The sequence below is a fragment of the Protopterus annectens genome, chromosome 2.part0 (assembly GCF_019279795.1).
Source record: "Protopterus annectens isolate FY-2018-M chromosome 2.part0, PAN1.0, whole genome shotgun sequence".
In the NCBI taxonomy this organism is placed as follows: Eukaryota; Metazoa; Chordata; order Ceratodontiformes; family Protopteridae; genus Protopterus; species Protopterus annectens.
In genome coordinates, this window is record NC_056728.1 from 1055360529 (window position 1) to 1055387502 (window position 26974).

A 26974-nucleotide genomic window follows, 5' to 3' on the forward strand; every position below is an offset into this window, starting at 1 on the left:
AAAGCTACAGTTTGATGTGACAAATTATAAACATTAGTTCATCTGAATGAAGATTTTACACAGCTTACTAGTAATATTTTAGTTTTATATGTACAACATAATTGTTAATAATCACATTTAACATTTCTGTCAGTATTTCAAAAATGCAGTCACATATTTAAATATTTTCATTGTTAAATAAGTGAAAGTAAAGATTTTTTTGTACAAACATAAGTATAATTAAAATCCCAATTATCTTCTGAATTGACTTGCCAAATTGCTGCTCAGTGCTTTCAAAACCAACAGCAAAAAATCTTAAATATGGTGAATACCACTCTGCAAGAAAGATATATGTGTGTTTGTCTAAAATAGCAATGACTGAGTCAAAACATTGTAATCCTAGTATTCTTTAAATTATAACAGCACACACATGCACACATGCGCACGCACACACACAAACACACACACACACACACACACACACACACACACACACACACACACACACACACACACACACACATACACACACTCATGCAGGGACACAGTGTAACATGAAATACACAGCTGAATCCTACATTTTGGTTGTAAGGTGATGTTACTAAAAACATGCAATCAGAAGGAATGACTCATGTTTTTGACAATGACGGCTTACATACTTCAAACCATGCAGTTAGTGAATACAGAATGCATTTCTCTTTCTTCAGTAATGTGTATCCATTAAGACTCTGAATGTGGTATGAGACTAAAGAAAATGATTTCATATCTGAAAAATAGAGCAAGTCTGTTTCCCCCTGCAGTTTATGCTGTAGTCCTAGTATTTATTCATAGGCTTAGCTACAGATTTGAATGACTCAGATAATGGGATGCAGGGCCGAATTCATACATAACATTATATTTTGGCACTGTCTTCTTCATATGCTGTTTTTAGAACAATGTACTTAGATAAAGTCCTATGCTTTAATTCACTGCATGTCTATAACATTATAAAGTCACTTTTAACTAATGTTACACAGATTGCAGCCTCTGAATGAATATATCAAATCTTTCTCATCTCAAAACTATGAATATAGCACATTTTTCTATAAGAATGAATGTTCCCATGGCCCGAGAAGCTATGTGCCACTGATGGAAAAAGGCTGAAATGAAAATGTAACAGACAGCTAACTATCTGTTCATAGGAAATTTAAGAACCTCTTAGGCCAAGGACTTTATTTTTCAAGGAAAAAAATGTTATTCTATCTGCAAGTTCAAAGTATTTAGACATCACTGTGTCCATGACAGAGGATAGCTTGTACGAATCCATCACAAGTAACTTTGGAATTTAACCTCTGTCATGGACACAGTGATGTCTAAATACTTTGAACTTGCAGATAGAATAATATTTTATTTCCTTGAAAAATGAAAAATGATTGCATGGAAATTGAAGATTGTATGATTGTATGAATCCATCAAAAGTAACTTTGGAATTGAAAAATATGTACAAAGTGGCTCTGTCCAGGTGTCAGATGTTAATGTTCCCATGAATAAACCTACCTGCACTCATTACTTTTAAAATAGATAATGGACTTTAAACATCACAGGCCATGTTAGGTGTGAGGGAAGAGGGGTATTTTCTTTTCACTGAAGTGTGAAACACCTTTTTAGTTAAAAATGGTGTGTGTGTGTGTGTGTGTGTGTGCATTGAAACGTACTTTAACCAATAAATCATGCATTGCTACCTACTCCTTCGAACTCCCCTATTGCTGCTTCTTACGTTTATTAAATTTGACATAGTTATACCTCAGAGAAAGAGGGATTGTCCAAAAACCACAGAGTGGGTTTACTATATAACAATTCAAAATTGCAGGTTAATGTTTGCACTTAATGAATGTTGAAGACTTGCTATACAATCAGCTGCTATTGAATATACATCCCGCTCATCATGTCTACATGGATGCAAGTATCAGCCCACAATGTAAACAAAATGGATCGTATATAAGGCAATGCTCAGATATGAGCACAAGCTGTAGCCCAGACATATTTAGTGGCAAGAACAGAGAAAAAATACAGAATGAGGGGAGGTGAAATGGGGAATAGGTACACAAAAATGTTATATAATGATGTGTAAATGTAAGAGAGGGGAAATGTTGAAAGTGTACTCATCCCACAGGCAGATGTGATGATAGTGTATAAGAGGCATTTCTAATGTAAAACCTGCAAGATTGGTGTAATGCTAATTAGCATAAATGTCAGTCCTGCAGTTATGCACAATAATAGCAGACATGCTGATAAAGGATGTGATAAGGACATATATCTGCAGTGAAACAAAGCAGAGTGAAAATATGATATATAGATTGATTAATGTTGACTTGAGATAACAGCTTGCAAGGACAGATGATAGATTACTGGATGAATGCATAGAATGCAGTGGGTCTATATTATAATCTCGAAGGTTTAAAACTTCGAATCACTAAAGTTCAAACTTTAGTGATCGAAGTCTTAAACTGTCAAAACCAAAAAAAAAAAAATACTAAATTAAAAAAAAAAACTAAATAGTGTGTAGGGCCCCCCACCCTACTTAAATATACCAACTCCGAGAACGCACTGCATTGAAGTAAATGGAAATCTCCCCCTATGGAGATTTTCCATTTAAACGTTCAATGTAGTACGCTTTCAGTATTCTCGTGTCGACAATATCGTATTCGATATTGTCAGACTTCGAGATTTTAATATAGACCCAAATGCAATCATAGCACATAAGGATATATGTACAGGCAACTGATGTATGCAAGCTGACAGCATTGCTGTATTTTCCATCTCATCATGTTTAGACAAGAACAAAAAGACCTTACAGCTGTAATGTCAGGTAACTCAGAAATGAGCATGTTTTTGCAAACAAATGACAGTGGCACCAATAATAAAGGGGTTCGTCATCTATGAACATGTAACAGACAGGCACATGTTGTATGGTTATATAAATGATGAACCAAGAAGAAACTCTGCAGTGTGGAGGATGTGAAGTTCACTCTTTGAATTATGTTATGCATTTTTAACTTAACTGTGGACTACCTACTATTTTCTATTTTATTATTTTGTTGTAAGTATTTTACAGTTCGATTTTTATTAGTGAACTAGGTGTATAACATAACTCAAGGAATGAACTTCACTCCCTCTGCACTGAGAAGTTTGTTCTTGGTTTGTTTTTGACCCAGGATGGGTTTTATGAGGCTGAGGGATACCACAGATTTTTCTTTTTGTTGTTATATAAATGGTACATGCCAATCTAATAAACACCATACATAAGTGACCAATGACAAGAACAAGTGGATGACATGTCAGAAGTCCAGCTGATTTGCAAACATGTCTGACATAGTAATACTGGGCATGCTCACTTACAATTACAGGGAACAGTGACTGAACAGCAATTCAACAGCAGCATCACTATAGAAAGTGTTGTAACAGAGGACTAATCTCATTTTCTGATGTTCTTGCTGCATGCCATACAGTTAGAAATGATTATGGAATTGCACATCTGCCAATAAGCCATATATTGTTATAGAACTAACTGCAGTATTACATGCATGTCTGGAGGATGACATGCAATACAGAGCATAATTATCTGGTGAATAGGTAATGCATATGAGCAAGGAGTGACCTAAGAAACATTCACATCATGTCCTTTAAGAATACATGCCCTAACAAATATCAGAGAGATGCATAATAATCGTGTACCACAGACATGCTTATATTGGTCAAATAAGAAAGAACACCCTTGAAGGGCATACAGCACTATCAGACCATATACAGTGTACTGACAACCTACCTCATATGAAAATGCTGGCCCTGTGAGTAAGACACTATTGTATGATACATTTGTCTGACATACAGATGGTACCAGATTCAACCCCCTGCCTATTATATAAGGTGCTCTCCAGACCCCTGCAGTGACTGCATGTGCCACATCAGATAGCAATTAAGGCTGTCACAAAGAACTGAAATGAATGCATGTGTCAACACAGAAGGTGTGGACATAATATCAGCAATCAGATTTAGTCAGGATGCTGGAAAGGAGCTGCAAATGTTTTGTTCACAGAACACTGAGCATTACAATATGACCGATTCTTTGACAAGGTAGCTGTTTCTGTCATGTAGGACTCATACTGTCCCAGAAATGAACACCAGTCTATCTTTGTAGATATGCTATAAATGACAGTATTAAATGCATGTGCCACAGGAGCACTCATGGCAGGACATGCCCTGAATAAACATTTCACTGCAGTACAATAACAACCTGTGATGATGTATCATTATCTAGCATAAAAATGGCTAACGATAACTAGATACAATTTATATGACATCGGTCTATTCATATAATCTTGTCCCTGTCAGGAACTGTACAACAAGAGGTATGATTGTACTGACTAATGATGTCTGGATGAACCACAAGCACCACAGTGGAAGCCTTACAAGTGCAATTGCAATCCACCTATGCTAACTTATTACATCAAATGTATGTGTGGTAAACAACCTCTGAGATGAAAAGGATCACAAAGGTCTGTCACAATGTAGAGGGACACATTATAACTGTGGTTCATGTCATTCATGAAATGCAGTATAAGGCCCAACAATGCTAACAGGCACTGAATGTGGATGTTGAACACATAAGCATTTGACAGCAGATAATACATGACATTTTATAGGATGACTGCACCATGGTAGAAATGTAATTACATTTCTGACATATGTGGTTATGTGAAGGCATTGCATCATGCCATTTCTGCAAGTCATATGTGTGCCTATAATTGATGTAGGATGTCAACAACATACAACATGTTGTCTCATTTTCCCATGCCAGAGGATAACACTTCCTAAATATGTTAAGTAAGGAATATGAAAGCAAATGTCATAATTTCTCTGAATAAAAGCATTGCTATGTGACAAATTGTCATAGCTTTTAGTAAGAGGGATCAGCATCTATATGTGTACAGTGCCAGTGTGCTTCACAACAGTGTTACTGACAAGTGCAGTCACAATAACACTGACACAATGTAGTCTGAGCAGTAATTGATGGATTCCAAATAACTACCCAAGTCACAAGCTGAATATCATTGCCTGAATCACAAGTGCCACATGACCATGTCCAAGTACAACATGGAGACAGTATCAAGGTAAATGGATGATGTCACCATTATTTATTAGCTGAATGTTTATGATAAAAGGTGTTTGAAGTGCACAGTAACACTATACAGCTCCACATCATATATTTATTTGCAGAAAAGTATGCATAGCATGGCAGTGAAACATACACTCACAGCTGGACCCCAGCATCAGACAAATGTAGTTAAACAATGTACAAAGTGCTCAATCTAAATCACACAGCACAGGAGAATGCACACTCCAAATGTGACATACTGCAGGTATGTTATCAGTATGTCACCATTTTGTCGACAAAATGTTATTTTCCCTGATGATGCTAGAATTTGCTAGTGTCACGGTGTGACACTGAATTTCAGTCCCATAATCAGGATACATAAAGGTGGTTGTGAGGTGGCCAGTGGTAAATGACACTAATAATTGTTACACTATTGAAGCAGTGATGGAATCGAACCACCTACCTATCCACTTACAACAGCTATACACCACATTATCAGCAGCCAACACCACAGAAGAATAATGACTACAACTGAGGCATACAGCACCTATGAATGGATGATATCAGCAGTGCATTGCCAAGGAGATGTATTCAGTAACAGTATTTTTACAGCCAATCATGTCTTGTAAAAGTTGTCACTCCATATGTGAGTAAAACAATCATGACTCCATTGACAGTCACAATTGCAAAAGTTATGCACTGCTGTATTAAAACATCCTACCTATCTAGTTACGCATTATAGACAATACTGTAAGATATGCAGGCACCACAGGAAATGTCTGACATTCAAATAGCATCAGTTCACTTGCAAAACAGTGTCTCATCAATGTGTTAAACCAGGGATGTAGGCAGACAATATAATCTTGCAGTCGTGTTTTCCTATAGACAACCCACAATACAACTGCCATTTGAAGAATGGAAACATTCTCCCCCCACCCACTTAAACGTTTCCATCACTTTCCATCCAAATACATTAAATTGCTATCTTTCAACCCATGACACTGCTATTTTAAGCATTAGTTTACAAATTTGTGAAAACAGTATTGCCTAAAGAAGCAAAGTTTCCCTTATGTAATGAATAGAAAACTGTAATCATTACATTTCAAACAGAATGCATAGCTATACCTTTGTGTAGAGATGAAGTTGTGGATGGGAAAGGAGGGCTTAGGGGATGGTGTAGTCATCTTTGATTTTAAAGAATATAGTCAGAGCATAGGTTGAATGAGCATAGCTTCACCTAACTATAAAAAACCTCACACATACATACACATCTATCATGTTAGTTATTGAACCTCCTACCCATCTAGCTTACACAATCAAGAGAGCGCTGCTTTACTTTCAAATACTACAGGAAAACTCTGACTTGTAGGGGGTAAATTGTATGTTTGTCTGGATGGCCTCATCTCTGTGTTTCATGTAACATGTTTCCTTAAATTTAAGTAAAAATTTAAGGCATACCTCTCAGCTGTACAGATTTGCATAGAATGTCCAGATTTTTGCCTCATATTTTTGGTGTGTTTTTCATAAAATTGTGTTTTTCTGGCAAACTAGTGGCAAATCATTAAAGACTGAAGTTAGAAAGTAATGACAGGCATTTAACTTTAAGACTTCATACCCTTCAGAAAATTCATGCTAATGAAACAAACTTTTATTCTATCAACTTTCTAAATTTGTAAGAGGACTATCTAAACATTGTCCCTATTTTTTGGCCTTTGTCTTACTTTCATTGTTAGCTTTGTCCAGATTTCTTGCTAAAACATTGAGAGTTATGCTTTCAGCAGGGAGATCATACTTCTATCAGGACCATACCTCTCAACCCTTTAAAACTAGAAATCTGGTTGACACCATAAATAATGAGTTGGACAAAGGCGCAAAAATAGGGACAATTTTTAAATATTGCTCTTACAAACTTAGAAAGTTGATAGAATAACGGGTTTTGTTTTAGCATGACATTTCTGAAGGGTATGAAGTCTGAAACTCAAATGTCTATCATTATTTTCTGTCTTCAGTCTTTAATGACTTGCCAATAATTTGCCAGAAAAACCCAATTTAATGAAAAATGAGCCAAAAATATGAGGCAAAAATCTGGATATTCTGTGAAAATCTGTAGAGTTGATCAGGACAACCTCATCAGTGGGTTTCATGTAGGATGTTCCATAAAAGTCAGTATAAAGGAGCTGTGTGCACATTTAAATGCATCTACTCCAGAGGGAATGGAGACAGCAACAAGCATCACATGCATTTAAGTTTTCCATGGTAGGTATTGAACATCCTACCTATCTTACTTACACAAGCAAGAGATCATTTTATTAGTTACGTGATCCGCATGAGAAATCTGATTTTTAGGGGGGAGACTGCACTTTTGTCAGGATGACCTCATCAGAATGTATCTGTAAAAATAGGGATAAGGAAGCTGCAAGAATAGTTAAATGTATTTTTCTCATGAGAAGTAAACATACCACCAAGTGGTGCACACAGTCTTACACACACACAGAGAAATACACACACAAACAAGTCTTTCTTGCTGGTTATTAAACCTGCTATCTATCTAGGTACCACAGTCTGGAGAGCACTGCAGCAGTCATAAGAACCACAGGAGAAGGCTGACTCACATGGAAGAAAGTGCAGTCTTGTCAGAATGACCTCATCAGTGTGCTTCATAACAGGGTGTTACCATAAAAACAGTGGTACGGGTGCTTTGAAAACAGTTAAATGTATCATTCTTAGGAGACATGTATACACTACCAAGTGATACACACATTTTTACACACACACACACACACACACACACACACACACACACACACACACACACACACACACACACACACACACACACACACACACACACACACACACACACATGCACACACACTCATGCACGCACCTGTGCACACACACACGCACACACACACACACGCACACGCACACACTCATACAAACACACACCTTCAGACCTTTCGTTTTTAGTATTGGACAATCTAGAGAGCATTCTAATAGTCACAAGTTCCACAGGAGAAGACAGACAACACCTGTGTGAACTTGGACATTGGAATATTTGTAAAAAGCAATACTTTGAAGAGATGGTACTGTGCATCCCATGTCATGCAACAAATGAGCATGTGTGGACAGGACAATGTAATATCTCTATGATTGTCACATGTAATGGCATGATTTTATAATAAAATGTAGATAATGTTCTAATGATACATTGTGTTACTGTGAGGGACATTCACATGTTCCACTTAATGGGATGACATACTCATTGAATATTGCACACCAGTGGATTATCACTCAAACATTACTGTGATGTCATGTTGAGATGATTGCACACTTGTATTGTCTCATACTTGCACTATGTACATTGGTAACACAAACATGGATGTCATACATAGAACAGTGCACTGCAGAATGCCAATGATGGATGTGGTGACACCAGGTTAACCAAACTGGTAGGACAGTGCAAGTGTAAACACTGTAGTCAAGACATATTACTTAACATGAAATGAATTGAGTCAGCATCATTCAAAAATCATGATCATTTTTGGGCAACGCTAATGCAGCCATACAAATGTTATGGAACAGAAAACTATAATTCTTTGATGTTGTCTTTTTTTTCTCTTGTACTTTTTGAGCACAATACTGCTAGGCTGATTTGTGTTGCTAATGGCAAAGTGTTAGTGCAAGCGCATTCACATCTGGAAGTGCTGAACTTACAATTATAATTAGCACTACTCTATGTTGCTCTGTGCTGACTTCCGTGCAAATTTCTTTACAAGGCAGCTTCACAATAGGTACCACAGAGATTGCTGTAGTAGCAGGATCAGGATGTGTGAAGTTAAGGTTCATCCAACATTTACAGACATCAAAGTCAGACAAAGCATCATGAAATGCTGTCATCCATATATATTCAAACAGTTTCAGCATACCAAGGAAAAAATGTAGAAATAAGTATTATCTTAGCACAACAGTTGGGAATTTATATTTGTGAAAGTTAATATTTGACAGCAGTTTTCAGCAAGCATGAATGCATGTAATCATTTTTCTTATTCTATTGATCACTGTAATCCATACATCCAACTCTCCATCTCATTTAAATGACATTAAGCTGAATAAACATAGATTAGCACAGCATTGCAAAGTGAGACCGAGTAATGCAGATGAAGGCGATCAACTCCAAAGATTTTTCCATAAGCTTTGTACTTCCATTTAGCCTTAGTTGCATTTATTTCCCAGCACCAGACATTCACAGATGCAGAGGTGAAAGGATAATAATATGGAAGGGAGAAGATGCAGCATCAGGGTGAGATGGAGGCAGAAACAAAGTAGATTGTGACAGAAGAAGTATAATGGTGGCTGACAACAATATGTAAAACCAATTACTACATCACAAAATTAAAATAACACTGTTGAAGCACTCTGGAAATTTACTGTACAAAGGAAGGGTGAACAGAGAGAGTTAGACTCAGATGCAAATAGGAATAGCAAAAATATGTTTTGTAGGAAATGTAGCAACATATCTATGGTGTTTTAGTCTTACGTCTTAAATCATCATTAGTCTGTTCTGCTCAGTACAATAAACTAATCGCTATAGGTACAAATAAGGGGTAGGAGAGTCAATAAATATGAATACCTAACCAGCTGAAGGTCGACTTAATAATTCTCCAGTTGGGGCTGAGTGTTCTTGACAATGATGTATGGTTGAACTATTCTACTGTTATGTTAAAGAAATGTGTTATATGCAAAGAAACACAGACATTTACAAGCAAATATAGGATAGTAATATGAACTGCCATGAAGTAATAAACTGACATACAGCTATAATCAAACCCATTACACCATGCCAAAACATCAGACTACAAACAGTTTTATACATCCAACAGCCTGATATATGCTACATTAACTGTTCCATAGTGCTGCTTTAGTACAGTTTCAGTTTCTATTCCCATAGCGCAGCAGATTTAAGCACATTTGTGTGATAGTAACCGGACAACTTTAGATTACATTGAAATCTTCAGCTTTTACATTAAGAAGTCAAACAGCACCCACTGTTACTCAGCATTGATGCACTGTACCAATCTCCAAGCAAATGCTGAGTACATAAAGTGAAGGCTTTTTCATGAGCCATTTCTGGCCATGTAAGTGTTCTGTGTGAATCTATTTTTTGAAACTACTGAATGTGTGAAAAAAGAATGGATTTCAATGCTGAAAATGGGGTTGGCAAGCATAGGTTAGTACACAGGTAAAAGAATACAGGAATTTACCTGAGGGAACATGGGAGAGCACAGCAGCTATCCACTTCTTCACAGCATCAATGTACAATTGTGCGTACAGTTTCATGAATTTGCAGAATCACCACACCAGTCATTGGTGACAATATGAAATGTTGTCATATGGACAATTGTACCAAATCAGTTGTGTCAGAATGACACATAGGTGAAGTGGAGAGCTATGTATGGGGCTTATTTTTTTGTGGGATAGCTGACTTTTTTTTTTTGAGAGAGACAGGAACATTGGGAATGGTGCTTATGAATGACAGGGTCAGGTAGGTATGTAGGGTAAGTTAAGAAGCAACCACAAACATACAGGACATACAAGACAGATAGGGACAGTGATGGGAACAAAAGGAAAAGTATGGAAAATTGGAGGTGCACCCAAGTCCAATATGAGAACAGTGACAATTTACTCCTTGCCATCTGAACTGTCATCACTGTCTCCTGCAACAGCTTCCTGGGTCAATGCTGGATGTGGCATCATCTTTGGAATGTGATGCAAGACCTTTTCCACCCTTACAATATGTGCACTGAGGCCCCTCTTCATTATATCCTCCAGCAGCCCTGTCAGCTTCTGCCAGGTGACAATATCCCCACTTTCACTAGCACTGCTCCTGGAGGGTACTACTACCTGCAGCAGGGTCAGAGCTACTTGATGTACTTGGCACAGGTAGGGCAGAGATTGTGGAGGCCACACTGTCAGGTTGTCACCCTGAAGTGCTGGGTGTCTGTGCTGTCATCTATGGAGGTATGGCAGGCTGAGCTGCAGTGGTGGGTGTATATCTCTATGCTGTTGATGATTAATTTTCAGCAGCAGGTTGTGGAAGTAGCAGATTGTTAATCAATTGTAAAATGTTGCCCTCATAAAAGGAGGGGAGACAAAAAGAGATAATTAGATATATGGCATGTCACAGTACTGTATATTTTAAACATTTTTTGATGATACATAAACAATTATGATAATTTAATATTGCACACTTTTGCAATACCCGTATATGATGGAAAGGTATTTATGTGTTACTAAATAAACAAATACCACTGCTATGATATAAGAAACAGCTGCCTTTATGGTGGATTGGAATTATACATTCTGTTTTAATAATTACAATTACCATAATGTAATTCTTCCTGACAGACTACTGTTAAGATATAAATAAATACCAATTAAAAAAAATGATGCTTCTGGGTACTGAACCCATGCACACAGTAAATCTGGTATTTTAATTGCCTCTGCCTAACACACAAAGCAATGTCAAACCTAGAGCTTTTAGACATGCTCCACTTAAAGAAATCCCAATCCCTATGAGCTACACGCTCTAGGGACCTAAACCTAGTCACCACAATAAACAGAACATGCCGGAGGGATAGATTCCTGTCCCAGAGACTTCCCATACTCTGGAATAAACTACCTATCTATATCAAACAAAGCTCCTCATTAGCACTCTTCAAGAAAAATCTTGATGATTGGATGGGAGATAGGAAATTCACCCCGGGGATCACTTCTGTGGCTCTGCTCGACAGTGGCACAGGAAAATAATTTTCTTGGGTGGCGAAAGCCATGGAACCTTTGGCTAGGCTTATATAGGCCCTAGGGCCAATAGCCTAGTACCTACCTATGAACCTATAATGCAGGTAGCATCACTTCTTGTGGAAGGCATGCATACATTCTTGAGATGAATGATGACGTTTGCCTGCTTGAGATGCTGCTGCTTGAGTGAATGAAAATAATGTTATGGTTTTAATTTTTACTTGATTCATACTTACCCCATGCCTCTCTCAGGTGAGTTAATCTCTCCTGTGTACCTCATGGGTTGCAGCTATCTCCCCTGCAGCTGTAGAAAGCAAAAAGCAAAAAAAAAAAAAAAAAGATATATATATATATATATATATATATATATATATATATGTAAGCATAATGAGCAACTGCGTTGGCTGGCTGGATAATTATTGCCATATCATAGACGGATTATGGGTCAGTATACTTACACAACTGGGGTGATCCCAGTCTTAAATTGAGTCTTCTGTTGGCTTTGGAGGTCCTGCTTGTACTTCTTAAGCTTACTACAGTGATGATGACATTGGTCCCAACTGTGTGGAATGACACTTGCATTGGAAACAGCCTTGGCTAGGCTATAGCCAAAAATAACAAAAGGGGGTACAGACACGACTGTAGTGGGATCGTTTATTACAAAGTAAGTGCTTTCACGTCCAAACTGATGCTTCTTCAGATACTATTAAAAACCATGTTAAAACAACTATTTAAATGCAAAACAAGAACTTCAGGACATCCAGCTGAAAAAACAGAATTATTAGGAATTAATCAAATATGCAAAAGAAGTACTTAACGATGAACATTCACCTTAAAGAAAATTGTATGTTACAACATCACATTTAATGTACGGTGTATGGAAATATCAACAAATACATATTATATATATATATATATATATATATATATATATATATATATATATATATAAAAATATATAAAATAAAATAAATATGTCCCTACACATTAACCCTACTAACTTACTTATTCAATGGTCTCTCCACTAAAAACAGTTTCAATGATACTCTATCATTTAGGCTGAAATATTTATCAGCCCAGAGTATAATGATCCATTCAACCTCTAACTTCTCTGTCACGTTCTTAATATTGACTAAGCGGGGGCTTCTAAAAGCTAGCTCTAAGACTATAAATCTGAATCTGTGTGTTAACCCCTTTTCACAAACATGCCTAGCTAAGGCATTAGTTCCATCTTCCTTATTGATGGCATAGATGTATTCCCTAACATGTTCACTTAAGATCCTATTGGTCTTCCCAACATAAAATGTGTGATACCTAGTACAATAGGCCAAATATACTAGATCTCTAGTTCTACAATCAGCAAACTTATGGAACTCATATGCCTTTCCAGTGGTTGAATGAATACATTTATTTGTATTTTCCTATATAGGAACACAAATTACATCCTCTATAACCATAGGCGCCAACCCTCTGTGATATCACATTCTGCCTACTTATATTGGTATTTTCATAACATAATAACCATTTCAAAGCCTTATTATTTCTATAGAGCAAGCTAGGTGTCTCACCAAGTTCCCAAAGTTTATCATCTGCCATGAATATTTTCTAATTCTTAAAAATAGCATTCTGTGTGTCTCCATTATTCCTAGTATAAGGAATAACCATTCTACCTCTAAGTCTTTCATTATAACTTCTTTCAGCTGGGTGTCTGTGCTGCCATCTATGGAGGTATGGCAGGCTGAGCTGCAGTGGTGGGTGTATATCTCTATGCTGTTGATGATTAATTTTCAGCAGCAGGTTGTGGAAGTAGCAGATTGTCAATCAATTGTAAACTGTTGCCCTCACAAAAGAAAAAAAAATAGAGAGAAAGGGTTGGGGAGACAAAAAGAGATAATTAGATATATGGCATGTCAAAGAACTGTATATTTTAAACATTTTCTTTCAAATGAATGGTGTCTGCTTTATAGTTTCTAAAGAAAGGTCTACCCTTCCCTGCATGATCTATCTTATCATCATTTATTGACAAGGAACACTCAGTAGATTTATAACCTCTATATAAGAAATCTTTTTCTAATTTACATAGTGCTACCACACAATCATTATTAGTACTTGCTAATCTAGATGTTCTCAGACTCTGACCTTTGACAACATTCTTATAAATATGGGGGGATGCATATTCTCTCTTTATGTAAAAGATTATTTTGCTTATAAATCATGGTAGTGATATTATCTGTGTCTTTCCTCAGACTAACATGCAAGAAATTTATGCTCTTCCTAGACCAATTACCTGTAAAATGTAAGAACTATGTGGTATTATTTAAAAAATTGATAAAATCTCTTAATTCACATTCAGTACCACCCCATAAAAGAAATATATCATCTACAAATCTCTTATAATATAAAACTAGTCTTGAATATTCACTGTTGATCATAATGTGAATAGTTTCCCAAAATGCAATAACAAGGTTGGCATAAGAGTTAGCACAGGGTGTACCCATAGCTACACCTTTCCTTTGCAAAAATATTTGCCGTTATATAAAAAACATTCCCCCGGATTCAGTAATCCTCTGTGTAAGACTAAATAAGTCTTACACAGAAACTGCAGTTGAATGGTATGACTTCAGCGTGCCATGCATATTCATGAGGGCATGCTGACTCATCCTCAAGTCTAACACGGACCGTGCAGGAAGACAGGGGGCGTGTCCGACTGCCGAGTACTGCAAAGGTCCACGTCCCTGCAAGAGTCAGATATGTGAAACGTCAACACACATTACACATCCCCACATACTAAACCCCTTTCAAATTGTAAAAAGTAAAATCTATAATTTTTTTTTATAATTCCCGATATAGCTGCCCGTATTTGCACGTGTTTGCGTGGGTGTGCCCATTGCTTAGCCACTGTTAGCAATGATGATATCGAAGAGCATATAAGAACTATTTATGCAAATTAAGCCAAATAGCAATAGTGTAGTGGTAGAGACTTTGCCCAAAGAGGAGGCAGTCATGGTTCGAGTCCCACCACACCCCTTTCTATTTCATGTTTTAAAGTAGTATATGAAATAATCCCTGACATATATAAATAACATTTTACTAAAATGCATGGAAATGGCCTATGTATCAGTGAAAAAAAGTATATTATTCACATATAAGAAGTATCCTGACATCTAATTGCACATAGCTAAGCAGTGTATTACCCAAGGCAATATAGTTGTCCATAGCTAAGCAGCATTTTACCAAGCACAATATACTTGCCCTTAGCTAAGCAGCACTTTACCAAGCACAATATACTTGCCCTTAGCTAAGCAGTGCTTTACCAAGCGCAATATACTTGCCCATAGCGAAGCAGTGCTTTACCTAGCGCAATAGGTTTGCGTGGAGCTGCGCACCGTGCTAACCAGCGCACCACAGGGCAACATGGCTTAACGTGGAGCAAAGTCGGCTAAACACAGCCACACCCCCTAGCCAGGCTGTACAGTTGTAAAATAAAAAGCGATGACAAGTTTCGAACCCGGGACACTATGCACTATAGTCAAAGCACTGAACCACTAAGCCATAACAGATTAGGATAAATATGCACTGTTAACATACATATACTAATAAATGGAAGATTAACCATTGCTAAGCAGGTCTGCAGTCAGCCGAGAAATTTCAAAAACGGCCAATCACCAAAAAGTGCAGGAAATTTGGCATATTTAAGCTCCATAGGCGGGAATACTCACCATAACTGATTGTAGCTGCCATCTGTAGACAGAATGTCTGCTGCTGGAGAGGGTATTCACTTTAGAGCGCAACGCTGGGGCATCAAAGAGTCGAAATACATGGTTTGGCTCCTTGTCCACCGTCATGAGTCAAGACTCCTGCAGGGCCAGTTCCAAGGGACGGAGTACAAAACAGAGGCTTGGAACTGGTTAGCTCATGATCTCACCAGTGCCACAGGCATCCCTCGGACTAGTGAGCAGGTCTGTCACTACCATGCAGACCTGAAGAGACAGAAGCAGGACCTACTGAACCAATGGATCCAGGAGGCCTGTGACATGCGAGATGCCCCACCGCTGAGTAGGTAGCCATGGAATTAAGTATGTTGGATTTAGTCTATATAATGGATAGGAATGTCTCAATATCCCTTCATTTACTCCACAGCTGCAGGTGACCGTGTTGCGAATCAGCAAGCCTATGCAGATAGGCTGCTAAGGCTGTGCCACCAGGCAGGTTAGTAAGTCTTCTGCATGTATTGTTATTTAAAATAGGTGAGAGAGCCTGGAATAAAGTGTTGTAGCTCCATAATAAAGACATAAAATGCCCTGAATAATGTCTCTCCATGTACTGTTATATAGAATAAGTCAGAGAGCCAGTAAAAGAGTGTAGTAACCCATTAATAAAGGTAAAAGAAGTCCAGAATAAATATCTCTGCATGTACTGTTATAAAACATAAGTGAGTGAGCCAGAAAAATAGTGTGGTAACCCATTAATAAAGGTCAAATAAGTCCTGAATAATATGTCTGCATGTACTGTTATAAGTGAGTGAGCCAGAAAAAGAGTGTGGTAACCCATTAATAAAGGTCAAATAAGTCCTGAATAATATGTCTGCATGTACTGTTATATAACATAAGTGAGCGAGCCTGAAAAAGAGTGTTGTAACCTATTAATAAAGGTATAATACATCTTGAATAAGTCTTCTGTATGCACTGTAATATCAAATAAATGAGAGAGAGCCTGTAGAAAAGTGTGTAATGTGATTAATAAAGATATAATACTTGGAGTGTGTCTGTGTCACTTACTTTGAAATGTTGTTGTACCCTTGCATTTTATAAATAGTACTATTGTATTAAGTGCTGTCAACCCACAGTTGGGTAGTCCCATATAAAGTGGATGAAGGAAGTGCCAGTAATTGTGAAGCATATATACAGTCCTCAACAGTTGGTAATTGGCTGGCATGCATAGGTAAATCTGGCACATGAGTAGCTTGTTAATGTGTACCCCAGAAATGTGATTGTGCTACATGAAATGTAGGGTTCTGTAGAAATGTAACAGAAAATGTCACGTGAACACATCCAGATATGTAGATATATAAATATACATAAAATACATAAGTACATAGCAATGACATCTGCATCTTAGACAGTTAGTATGTCAGATATAGGTCAGGTATATAATGAACTAGCCAAACCCATTACACAACCTAATGCACGTTGCCAAGTGTAATAATACATGTAGGGGATATACACCTGCAGTCAATAGGAATGTAGTGTAGACTAAAAGTACTTATAAGATGTTAATGGAGGTATCTTTTTACACCCTACTGTATGTGCATAAATAATGCAATTCTACACCTCAATGGGTATGTCTAATCCCACAACATTTGTTGGGACATATGTCCTATTGTTCTATAAATACCTGCATGAACTTTGATCCATGTGCCCTGTTCAAACACCTCAATCATGGTGGTCTGTTGCCACCAATCATCCCTGCATGCTGTTGGAATGTCCACTGTCATTCAATATATGCGTGTGTTATGCTTGCTGTTCAACTATTGGAACCCTGGTGTATTGGGTTAATGGGAATATTACTGTATGCTGTTACAACTAATTTGGAATGCTGTTGTCTATGTTGTAATTAAACACACCTAAACACAGAATGTATGGGAAGGCCGGTCCCAGCGGACCCACCTATCCCTCCTCAGCTGGCAATTGCACCTGGCACCAGCAGGTCCGGTGCCCAGCCCGGGCTCTCCTCCTCCATTGTTCCTGTGCCACCTTCGGGTGGAAGTGCTGCAGGGGATGGGGCTCATCCCCCCTGTGCAAGCGTGGGCGGAGAAGGGCCACCTGTCACCCTCCGAAGGGTCCAGGCTGTGGTGTGTAGGGAGATCCAGCGTTCAGTCGCTGATCCCCTACGCCAGCTCGAGGCGAGAGTGGCGCGACTCTCAGGTGAGCCTGCACCTCCTATGCAGCCCCCAGCACAGCCACCCTCTGGGCTGTGAAGGTGCAGTGGTGACTGCCCATGGGTGGGGATCTCAGTTCCACTGTTACCATCTGTGGGCTCATGGGCTTGCGATTTCCAAACATCCATCCCCGTCATTTGTGTACACCCACCCCATGTGTCATATTCCGCCCCTGTATGCATCTTGTTTATCTTGTCTGTTGACCTCCCCAACCTACCTCCCCAAATATACCTACTTCCTCTACCTCACTTTCCACTCTCACTGGAAAAAAAAAGGGCAATTTGTTCCCACAAAAAGATTACGCCCCATACATAGCTGCCCATTTTGCACACATGTCCACTGGTCATGTAAACTGATAATTATAATTGATAGTACAATATACTCTGTTGTCCTCACCCCTTTCTCAGGGGTGGAAGGTTTTAAATTTCACTCTAAATTTGTAACATATGCACAGCTGTTGCTGGTAAAAAATGGGCAGCTATGGACCTTCCCTACACTCATCCTGCACATCCCAAGCTGGTTTTCCTACTATCTTTCCCTCTTTGTGCCCCCTTTTTCACCACTGACCTATCTCCCCATTTTCTTTTCTTTCAAAGAAATTAGAGCGGGGGTTAGTGGGAGTAAGCGCCTTTAAGCAGTCGTTAGCGGGTTTGCACCAGTGTGTGCATGTGTGTGCTTAGCTTAGTATTGCTAAGCATCGTGCAAACCCATGTAAACCAGCTTACAACTGCTTAAAAGTGCCTTAGTCACTCTGTATGTCAGGGCCTTTGTTCTGCTCAGCAGCAAAATAAAACACCTCTGTCAGTCTCAAACCCCAGACCTTGGACACACTAGACTGCATGAAGTACCACTAAGCCACAGAAAATATACAAGAACTTAGTGCTGAAATAAATATATCATGCATTACAATGAGGGAATGTAAAGGGAAAATAGGAATGCCATAACACAAATCTTGTTCTGTGGGTCTTTACCAGCAGTTGTTGTGGAATTGCATGACATGACTGTGAAAAGAGAACCAGCCATTCTAGCAGGGAATAATGTTACAGTAGCACTTTACAAACCCCACACAGTATCAGACCAGGATAAACACTAGCATATTTGAATAGGGCAGAGGCCAGACTTCCCAACTGTGACTGCTTTACAGGGATGTCCCTGATTTGTAAACAAATGTTAGCTGTGCCCCTCTGAATCCCTCTGAAAAGTACTAACATTAGGCAGAAAAGTGGGGAATCACACTTAATGAATAATGTCAATAAGTGAGAGTAGACACTGCTTGCACGTCAGAAAAGGTGTAGTAATACATATGCTCCGATTCCCTCGAAGTCTGAACTGAAATATGTCTGTAATATATTATAGGTGTATCTCACTTATATGTACCTTTCCCTGAGGTTGTTCAAATATATATCTGAGAGTATCTGAGGCCTGTCAGAGGCAAAAACACACAGGCATATCAGCATTTCTGCTATTACACACTCTGCAAATAGCTTTGGAAGGAGTCCCACAAGCATGCCCTTATGTAGGAGTACAACACAGAAATATCAAAGGATGTAGCCATGTACTGCTAGCAACCAACTGTGACAATGCCATTGTTCCAATGCTGAAAAGACTGGTGTGGTGCACAGACAAAGAATAATAGTCTAACCTCTGGTTACCATCTGGATATGTCCACAGGTGGGAGCTACGCAGACAGACTACTTGCCTTGATAGACTAACAGGTACACAGCAACCCTGGATGTTCAGCAAGATAAACACTACACAATAATAAATAATGCTCTCTGCAGTTCTGCACCCCTACCCAAAAGTACTATATACCTGTGTAATCAGGCAACACCAAGGGTGTAGGTAGGCATACTCAGTACTGAATTATGTCCAGTTGTCTTGAGCAGCCTGTGCTAATGTCAACACAAACAAGCCACAAACTGTTCAGAAGTGAGTAACTTAATAATTACAATATAGCAGTTCAAAAACAGTGCATGTGCCAGAGGAATACATTGCAATAACTACTTTTGTATGGCAGTTAATTGTCTAATTCAAAAAGAAAGCACATACTCCCATGTATCCTATGTTAGCATTTGGAGGGGTGAGTAAAAGTCTACACTGAGAAGTGTGTACTGGAAGCAGCAACATTCAGGTTTGAGTACAACATGCATATCACAGGCTACAACCCTAGCTTTAGATATGAGACATATACCAACCTTCTCCCTGGCACAACGGTGTCCAGAGCAAACAAGCATGAGCCCCACCTTGGAAAGCTGAAAAGACTACGCCTACCTAACCTAGCATTTTATTGCAGTGGGCTGCAATCACAGTGAGTACTGCAATTACCACACAGCAGGCTGCATGCAATTACTAAATGGTGGGCACCAACTGGTGCAGAGGCCATCACATGCACATTTGCAGATACCTAGAAAAACAGTCTGTACCTGCTGTCCACACATGCAATAATATCATTGCAGGAACAGAGAGAGAAAGAGCAAGACAGAGACAGAGACACAGACAAAAAAGACACAAACAGAAACAGACAGAGAAATCCCAAATAAAAAAAAAAAAACAGTAACAACAGACGGAGCAGAGAAATACAAAGGTAAAGGATGTAACACATATGTATCTGCCGGCATGTAGTAGATGTTCTTGAAGAGTGAATCATCCATATGTGGCAGCAGTATGTATCTATATGTATCTGCACATGTGCATAGGGCAAGGGACATACTGTAACTGTTAGTGAAGGGTGGACATATATATGTTGTTGAAGGTTGTTATGTGCATATATCTATGTAGGTTGTAGTGTGTGGCATAGAAAACAGCATACAGTGCTGGTATATGTCATGTGGTGGTTAAACACTGTGGGACTGACTTGTCAGATCTGCTGTTTTACAGCCATTGAGGCCTGCTAAAGCTACATGGGCTGAGGACAACAAAATGCATTCTGCACAACACTGTGCAATATTATTACATAACTGTATATCTCACAACTGTCACATAATTGATATCCCCACCATGAAAGGTGGATTGTATATGTGCCTATATGTACATCTATATGTACAGCAATGGATGTTTAGATGTATGTATGTATATATATATATATATATATATATATATATATATATATATATATATATCTAGAGAGAGAGACACTGGGTCATACGTACTGCAACAGGAGCCTGGTGACCAAGGCATGGACTGAAGACCAGTGTCGATACTGCAGTGCCATCCCTCCTTTCCAAAACACTGTACACATTAACTGCCACATAGGTGGAAGTCTACCTAACACTGAAGGTGTGATAAGGGAACATGGGACACAGGTGGACAGTAGCCTCCCCTTTGATGATCACAGTGCCACACTAGTCTTGTAATCTGTCTACGTGGTACGTGTCATCATAAAAGGTGTGTCATCTAGGGAAATATAGGTCAGTGTTCCCCTCTACTCATCACAATGCCCCATGTGGTATGTACCTCATATGACAACTACAGCAAGTGGAAAGGCCACAGACATACCACACAAAGAGTAATACTGACCTCAAACAGATGTTCTATGCAGACTGACTCACAAAACCACAGCTAGACTGTGTTGCACACCACCCACCCAGAGGTGACCTCTGCCAGACATACAGAGGTATGTCACACCCATAGCTGTTAGACAACCACCATGTCAACATATCACAATCCCTCCAGGCTACACGCTCTAGGGCCCTAAACCTCATCAGCTCACTAAACAGCACATGCTGGAGGAATAGGTTCCTATCTCAGAGATATGCCATACTCTGGAATAAACCACCTATCAATAGCAAACAAGGCTCCTCATTAGCAGTTGTCATAAATACCCCTGATGATTGCTTGGGAGATAGGTAATACACCCCGGGAATCACCTCAGTGGTTCTGCTTGACAGGGACAAGTGAAATCAAATTACATGTGTGTCAAAGGCCAGGGTAGCATATGGCTAGGCTGCTCTAGGCCCTAGGGCCAATAATGTATTACCTACCTATGACACGATGCGCACACACATGTACTCAGTTCAATACCTGCTATGTGAGGTTGAATGAGTGTGACAGTGAATGTGTGCAAGGTCTGTAAAGGTGTGATAGCTTAGTGTGAATTTGTTTCTGTCATGGTAGTTTGTGTCCTAGCTGTGAGGCCAGAAAAAGATGTGTATGTTATTGCTAGGCAGATATAGTAGTATGGCATACATTGTGATGTAGTTCCTTGTTGATGACTGTGGTGTCCCATTTTAGGCTAAAGCAATACATGTATGTTTAGTGAGTGGTACTGCTGGTGAATCCAACTCCCATATGAACTGTAGTACTACCTGAAGCTGTAGGCCTAAACAGCACAGTATGGTGTATGTTCACATTGCTTGAAAACACTGTCTTGTGTGTTTCCTGTAGTCTGCACAGATTACACACCTCAGGCATGAGGTTTTGTAAGTAGTGGCTCACAGTACTGTATGGTACACAGGTAAAGCTCATCTGGGTTGGCATACATTTGTGTGTTGTATGTATGGCTGATGTGTGTGTAATTATGCCTGTACCATGCCCACAATCATATGTGTGTTACAGGGTATACGTGTGTATCTAGCAACATGTGTACTCTGTTACAACAGTATGCCACCTGTATTAACAACTGTGCACATATGTTAGGCAGGGGTATGGCATCAATGACTAGGGTGGTTTACTGGTAATTCTGTAACTGTACTTTACATTCATTGCAATGGATGACATCTTTCTTCATGCATTAGCTTGATATATACCCCTGTGGCGAGGTTGTGCATTATGTCACAAACAGTGTGCCAGGTACTGGTGTATAGTGGTTTGATATATAGAGTGTGCCAGGCACTGTCAGTTAGTTGTGGCCTGAGCACCAATATGTGGTATTGAACGTGTGTATCCTCTGACAGAGAAACAGATGCTATATATGGCAGTTAAGTGATATCTGTAGTTAAGAGTGTAAAGTGTGCCACATGACTCGCTCACACATATTGTTCATTTCTCTTTCAGGGCAATGGCCCACAAATGTAATCCCTGTTACACAGCAGCAGAGGAACAGGAAATCCACCACAGCCTGGTGCAGCACTACTCCCTGCTGTTTTCCAGAAGCAGCCAGCACCAGCGCGAGCGGACTGCACTGTGGCAAGATCTTGTTCGTCGGGTAAATAACATAGGCATGCATAACTGGACATATGAGCAGGTATGCCATCACTGCAGTTATTTAATTAGACATATCCGGTGGCATGCATCTGATATCCATAGACAACAGCTTGCCACAGGTGGTGGGGTGGCCATTCATCCCCCCTTCACTAGAGTGGAGGAGCTGCTCCTAAGCGTGGTGGCTACTGGCCAACAACAGCAACTGCAGCAGACATGTGTCATAATGGAGGCCAGAGCCACCCAACATGTTGACATGGAGCGTGCAGGTAATATGCCCTATCTGTAGACTACTGTTACCTGTATTGTTAGATTATGCATATGTGAGATATGTACTGTGTGTTTATCAGTTGTGCTGCCTAGTGTTGTGCAATACTGATAGTTGGAATATTATCTGTACACCTGTGACTGTCAACTGTTGTTCTACTGTAGTTTAGCAAACCCACAGTAGCAATGCCACAGTTGTGGCCACTGACAAACTGTCTTATATTCTTGTAGGTCCCTCTGGTGTGACAGCAGGGCAGATGATCCATGCTGGTGAGTGTGTTATAACTTTAATATTGATAATGAAATGTGCATATCATAGGTGAGGTGTAGGCCATGTACACGTAACACACCTACTCATAATGTATGCTGTGCATGTTTGCTGTGAGACGCACATCTCAGTAATGTCAGTAGCTGCCTCAATCACATGCAATACACAGAGCATCAGACACAATTGTGGCAACACCAAACTGCACATTGGATAGGCATAGTTGATACACATGTTCACAACATAAAACGTTTGTCATACGAAGTACACCTCAACATGCTACACATAGTGTAACCAGACTCCCGCTGTAAGGTCACACTTCAGTATCCCACATGTCATCCACACAGCACACATGATATACCTGAGGGGTAGAGGCCTATCATGGGGCTGTGCAACATTCTTCAACACATAACGCAGTCATGTTAGGCAATGCTCCCTATTGGGTACCTCACACACCAATGTACAAAGTGGCTGTGTTATTGTGAACATAGCCACGGCACTGCAGTTCAGGTACAGCATGCTAGGTGGTGGTCTGTCACACATTAGTAGCCTTGATTGACCACATGATGCATGATGATGATGGCTCATGGTACTACACCCCATCCATTTACAGTGACCACAGTACTACACATAGCAGTCATTGCTTTGCACCTCAATGTTGTGTGTGTGCAAACATATGCACCTATACACAATATGCATAGCATGTTGTGTGTATGCAAACATATGCAACTATACACAATATGCATAGCAGTCGCCATCTGTACAAAGTGACACATATATGTCCTGGAATGCTATTGGGTGTATAGGTCACATGACACACATTGGGTATGTGTGATGTTTAATGTTGCAGTCATGTAGCATGCCATGTCATGGCTGGCACTGGCATGTCCTGAATATGTCCCACACTCACCATAACCACTGTACAATGGCCATGTCGAGCATTGGTATTCCATCATGTCTACATGCACCACTCATCCTGTGTGTGTACATAGCATGCATATGCTACACCTGTGTCCACAATTATCTGCTACAAACACAGACACTGTAAGCAGACATGGAAATCTGTGTGACACACAGATAACACATGCAGTCATGGTATGTATACCTGTGAGTGATGGTGCACAGGACATTGCAGAGCTTATAATACTTGCACAGCAATGTTGTGTCCTTGTACACATTGTGTTCCAGGGTGCAGCCAATCACTGAACAACTACACACATGCATCAAAGCCATGTATACTGTTATTAACTAGGGCTGTCTACACTCGCACTGCATCGACTTGAGCAACACATATTCTGCATGCTGACATGTGTGAGATGACTGTTTGCCTTGTGATACTGTCACCCACCTTCAACTACTATTGAGTATGTTTTGGATTGCTGGTGTGTGTGTATCTGCTGTAGTGAAGAGTGTATTTGTGTGCATGTGTGCACGTGTGCATGTGTGCATGTGTGCATGTGTTCATGTGTGCAGGTGTTCATGTGTTCATATGTGCATGTGTTCATGTGTGCATGTGTGCATGTGTGCATGTGTTCATGTGTGCATGTGTGCATGTGGTTATGTGTGCATGTGTACATGTGTGCATGTGTGCATGTGTACATGTGTGCATGTGTGCATGTGTTCATGTGTGCATGTGTGCATGCGTGCATGTGTTCATGTGTTCATGTGTGCATGTGTTAATGTGTGCATGTGTGCATGTGTGCATGTGTTCATGTGCTCATGTGTTCATGTGTGCATGTGTGCATGTGTGATAACATCATGTACAGATTGTAAAGTGTGTTTCCTGTCTTCCCCTCACAGGTGCTGAGGTTGGGTTGGCTGAATGCAGCAGGGAAGCTGAAGTCATTGCCACAAATAGTGGAGATGATGATACATGTATTGTGGCACAGACAGGTTTGACAGGGTCTGCCATCGGTCTGCCAATTGACAGTACACAGCTTTCCACCCCATATATGTGCACACTCATACTGCCAATACATCCCTCATCACCAATGGCCTTAGCCGAGGAACAGCATACAGTTGGCATTGACCAGGATAGTGTGGTATCCATGACACATGCATCCCCTCACAGCAGCCATACCCAGATTTCTGGAATGGTACCACATAGGTGGATGTCCAGGGGTTCTCGTGGGAGCACCACTGGTCATAATGCCCCTGGCAGACGTACCCCCCCACAGGTCTTACAACCTCAGGTATGTTCCGGGCTGTAATGCAGGCACAGGCACATATGGAACGGTACACCAGACAGGGACTAAGGGCGCAGAGGGCCCATAACACTGCTATCAATGACAGTATCCGTGACCTTGCCGGTGCCATCCATAATTACACCGAGGTCATTGATAGACGTTGGGGGAGACATTAGATGCCCTCCACAATGCGTTTTCCATGAGCCAGGACCATGTGGGAAGGTTGAGACATTGATGCGGCCATATGCCAGCAACATCAATGGCTGGCAGTCATTGCGGACAACACACAGATCACAGCCACTCCTGTAGTGGCAGTACCAGACCCAGCAATGCTTGGGCTGGCCTGTTGATTGACCATCGTAGTAAACCACGTGCATGTGGCTCTGGCCAGTCCCAGCAGGGACATGGTTCCAGTCGACATACCTTCACCTCTGATGATAGTACCCAGTCAGGCTTGGTACCCGATACTGTCCGTAGCACCCCTGCCTGGCACAGGTACCATGTCCGTGCCCAGAGACAATGATCTGTACAGCCTGGCAGGTACAGTCTGTGGCTGTCCCGCAACCTCCCGTATATGGCAGCCACATGGGGGAGCTGTGTGCATGCAGACACACACACACATAAACCAAACACCTATGGCTCACACATACACACACACATTACATCAACATTGGCCCATGCTGTACTGTTGTCCCTCACACACACACACACACACACACACACACACACACACACACACACACACACACACACACACACGCGCGCACATACATGTCGATTGGATGGGTCAATGTCGGGCTCTGGCAAACCAACAACACACCCTGTGCATATGATGAAACCTGTGCCACCTCCTGTCATCTGTAACATTGATGCAGGAACAGGCTAACATGGTGCTGATCCACAGGGTGACATTATAGCAGTGTAGCAATGTTAGCATGTTGTCAACAGGAAAGTGTAATGATATCCTTGTAGGTATATCTGAGCAGGCATGATGCATCAAAGCTATGACTGCCAATGTAGTATTGTTTACACCAGTGTTAAGTCTGATTATGTATTGTCCACCCATGTGCCACTTGGCTGAAGTGTGTAGTGTTGCCAGCATGTGTTAGTGAGTGGACAGTACGTGTGTGATGTGTGCAGTACAGATTAGTAGGTGTACATCTGTGAACATGGTGGGGGTGCACTGTCTGCACGTATGTGCATAGTGGACACATGGGACATGTGACATACCCTGTATTACACAGTGTTAACGTCTCATAGTATCT